We start from the raw sequence: 4,832 nt of genomic DNA on the forward strand, positions 1-4,832 counted from the left end.
GAGGCTTGGATGGGCCGGAAGTTCGGATTAGGTTGCCAGGGTTACCAGTGTATGGGCCGGGACCTATGAAGACTTGCCATGGTATCCATACCAGGTTGTGTGATGACACTTGTCCCTACGTTCGCTAGTGTGTTGTCGTTTTGTCTTGTTTTGAGTACCTTTGTGAGTCGTCCTTGTCTCTGCCCTTGTGAGTGTCGGTTTCATGTTAGACCTTGGGTGGTGATGGCTCAGTTTTATGGATGCTCTCTTGGACCTCTTGTATTAGCTTGGATTATGTTCGGCTGGATCCTATTCTTTTTCAGGATCGTTTATGTATTATTGACCGATGTGGTCGTCTGTATATTGTTATGTATCGCCTTGATGGCTGGATTGTATGGTGTAACCTCTTGTACTCTTAACTTTATTATTTTATCAGAGGGGGTCTTGCAGTTGCGCAGACCCGGAGATGTAGCCCTTTAGGGGTGAACTCCGAGATCATTATGGTGTTATGTGGTGTATTCTCTCATGTTTCCTTTATTCAGCTTTATCATGTATGATTAATTTATGTTGAATGGTTAAGTGGATAATTGGAATTAACTTTAAATGCTTATATTCAATTCTATCTTGAATGCCATGTTGTTCGAATGCATAATTGGTTGGGATGCGATTTATCGTAAATGTATGTGTGTAATCGTCCTTTAAATGCATTAAGTTGGAATATGGAAAGAATGTAACTTAGAGTAATGAATTATACTCAGTTGTTGGTAAGGAATTTAAATATGCTTGGAAAGATCTCTTGTGTTATGATGAAATCCTAATGTATTAGATTGTTAGATGTATGGTTTGTAATTTGAAATGAAAAGCTTGAATGAGGATTATGAATGGATCTTAATGATGAATCCTTGCTTGTGATTTATATTTCCGTCTTTTGAAAGAAATTATCCTGATTATGAATTATCTCGTTGTTAAGATAATTAGCTTATTGGATTAATTGTGTGAGTTAAATGGATTGTGCAATTTAAGTAATCTCGTTGGGAAACTCTTTAGGTGTTAGTTGTTGTCTTCTGCTATGTAATCTGAATCTTTGATATCTTGTTGTATCTTATGTGTTGTAACTTTAAAAAAAAAAAAAAAAATTGCACTCTATTCTTGTAATTTTGGCTTATCCCTTCGGGGTTTCCTGGCGGGGCATTACACATCCTGTATTCAGGATGGTCCGAAATTTTTTTGGTGGCCTCCAAATATGTTGTTAATTATGTTGCAGTTTAGTGGATCATATTATATTGGTTCGGATATATGTTTGAAGACATGTTAAGATGTTGTTTTGGGTCTCACCATGGAATGTTAAGATCTCCATTGAGTATTTTACACTGAAAGAGTTTATGTGGTTGACTAGTTGTTATTTCTACACGTTACGAATTTGGATATGTGTTAGAGTGTGCAGATGATTGGATTAATCATGGATGTATTGCAATATGTTTTGGTTCCCTTTTTCTCTTGGAGTGGACCGATTTAAGTATTTTAGGTCCAAGTGGCTTATTTTGTGTAATATTGCTTATTCTATTTTGGTCGAGCCTTTATTAGGATTTCAATGTCTTATCTCGTATTTAAGATGTGTGGGTGGATAAATTATAGTGTGAATGAGAAGTGAATTGTGTGAGAAGTGTATATGAATGATTTGCAAGTAGATTTGAGTTTGTGATTCTATGAAAGTTTGTTTGAGAAAAGCTTTGAAGGTGATATATTTTGCAAGACAATGTGTTGTGTCAGTGAAGATTATCAGAGATTTTTGCCATGATATTGGTTGTTTGGTCCAGTTGTTCAAGGAAAATTTCATGTTCAGGAGAATCCTTCTCAATTTCAATTCATCTATTTCATTCGTTGTTGACTAACAATGAATCATTTGGCAGCAATTTATATCTTGTCCTAAAGAAGTGATCTTTAGTTGAGCAAGTCCTCTTTGTATCTTGCCTAAGGATGTGTTCCTTAGTTCTACAAGTCCTTTCAGGTGTCAGTGCTCCTTAGTAGTAAGCCTAAAATATTTTAAACATTGTTGTTTATACTGTGAGTTGGATTCTCACCATGATTTTTTCATGTTTGGGTTTTACATGTAAATTTGGTGTTCATGTGTTGATGGTTAATGTGTTATTTTTAAGTAAGTCAATTTTGCTTATTAATAATCTATTTTTAAAAAATTGATTGATTCATCCCCCAAACACCCTCCCCCCCCACCTCAATCCTGTCAAGTGTTCAACACACCATTTTTTATATTGATTACTATAATGCCAATAACAAGAAAAATATAAATTTAAATGAGAATGAGAACAAAAATGTATGACTTATCTAAACTTGTAATGTTGTTGCTATCTTTGGAAAACTGAATTACAACCACCATACACATTTGGGTTGGGAGTTATGCCATAATCTTAACCAATATATAATTTTTTTGCCACCACATGATATTTGAATATCAATAGAGTTCTCATATCTCCAAAATCTAGATTATCATATGAATGCATACAAATGAAGTAAACAATTTCCTCATGCAATTACCTATAAGCAAATAAAAGGCGATGATCATAGATAACAATATAGGAATACAACTACAATCAAAACATTATGGGCACATTGTGAACTTAAAAGGTGAGTAACCAAAAATATACTTCTAATGAATTTGATGATCAATGAAAACTCTTTTTTTTAGCTAAAAGTTGTGTGTTTTAGATGTAATAAAACTAATGGGAAATATAAATAATTCTTAAACAAGGCAATGGTAAAGCCTAGAAAACTACAAATAAAATAAAATATCAGTGCCCACAGAGATCAAGTGAAGCAATGTACTCCCGGTGTGTAACATCTATGCATCGAGTTCTTATCTCTCTAAAATCATCAAAAAAACTTTGTAATTCTCTAGGATTCATGCATCTAAAGAAAAATTCCTAATTTATCTCCATAAAGAGAGGATCTTATGGTACTTATCACGCACATGCTCTCTAAGCAACTCTTGCTCGAGGGTCGCAAAACACCAGAAGAATTAAATTGTGAGTTAACTCTCTATAGTTGAATAGGAATATTAAATTCAAAATAAATAAAGACATTGAAGATAAGAGAGAGAAGACAAAAAATAACTTGACCATACAAAGAAAAATATAATGAAAAAAATTACATTTTCTCCTCTCACAAAAATAATCATAGCATCAAACAATTTCTCGTGTCAAATAATACCCTAAATAACCCAATTCAAATGAAACAAATGTCAATTAATATATGGTTCCAAGAAAATTAAACAAGTCTTTACATCTCCTAGCCATACAAGCTCGCCTTACAAGGGCTTGTAGACAAAGTTGAAACTAGTTTCACAAACTGGCGTTCAAATGAAGAATCTATTGTACTTTTTCCTAAAATATGACAACATTGCGGAGATTCATAACTAATTAGAATGAGTATACAAGGTTGATGCCAACCAAAAACATTATTTAAAATATTTTGGTGTAGATTTTGAGTAAAACATGGCCCTTATATGGTTTTGATTTAGTTCTATGTCATTTTCGGCAATAATATACCACATGTTGCTTTTAAAACCCGCTATTGCATGCCGATAAATTTTGGTAAAATGAAGAGCATAAATGCGTTATTGTGGTCACCTAGGGTTTTTGAACAATTTCAATGCAAAATTGTCTTCATCCAACGTTTCATAATCATTTATGGGTGGCTCAAAGCACACATGAAATAAATTGGTATTTAGAATAAAAATCAAACCTACTAGCTCAAATTGAAACTCTTATACTTTATTAAATTTTAACTCTTGCAAGCTCAAAATTTAGCAACTATAGCCCTTGTCTATTTGCAATTGTAGAATACAATGTTCCAAAAGAACTCAACATTCATTTGAAAAAATCCAATTTTCTACATAAATAATTGAAACAAAATTAACAAAAAATGCATTTAAATTGTAAACATAATTTCTTAGTGATTTTATATTGTTTACTATGATTAGCTATAAAATTTCTAAAACTACACTAAGTTGTACCAAAGTATCAACATACATCTAGATAAAAGATGAAAAAAGGGAAGGGAATGCGACTTTCTAGCTGATATAGGCACGGGCGACAAATTAAATGCAAACATCCTAGTACACAACAATATCATTAAAAAAATTCTCATAACATAGACTTAAGAAAAAAACAAAATAATACATTTACTTATCTAATTTTTCCAAAGTGATTAACTACCTTAACAAAATTCATATAGCATATTAACTCACCTTTGTGGTCATTTGTTTCTTCTTTTTTTCTTAACTGATATGCCATTCATAAATTGGGTAAAGTCACAAAGTTTAAACTTTTGGATGACATTTTTCTTCCATAGAACTTGCTTCCAATCACTCCAAAAAATTTCTATGAATTTTGGCTTTGAAGCATAATTTGTGTTTTTCATGACACCAAACAGAGTCATAGCCTACAAAACCAAAACATAGACAAATCTACATATTCTCAAAAATATTGAACAATATTATCGATAACAATGTAAATAATTATACCAAAAAATAAAAAGCTTAATAAAATAGTGAGACACACTTACTGAAATTTAGAAAAAAGCAGTAACACAGTTGCATGTTACAATAGAAAAACACAAAAAATGACAAAAAAATAAAACCAACAAGATCTCACCTCCTCTTCATCATGAGAAAGATCAACTAGCTTCCAATTATTAAGGAATTTTAACTCCATGTGGCTTATAAGGCAGAGGGAAAATTACTCCATTGTGCTCCAGAGTTGTCCACTTCTGACCTTCACCACACCCAAGAGGTGAATTTTATGGACAATAAGAATAGATTTTATTTCTTTTTATGT

This window comes from Cryptomeria japonica, chromosome 2 (assembly GCF_030272615.1).
Source record: "Cryptomeria japonica chromosome 2, Sugi_1.0, whole genome shotgun sequence".
Lineage (NCBI taxonomy): Eukaryota > Viridiplantae > Streptophyta > Pinopsida > Cupressales > Cupressaceae > Cryptomeria > Cryptomeria japonica.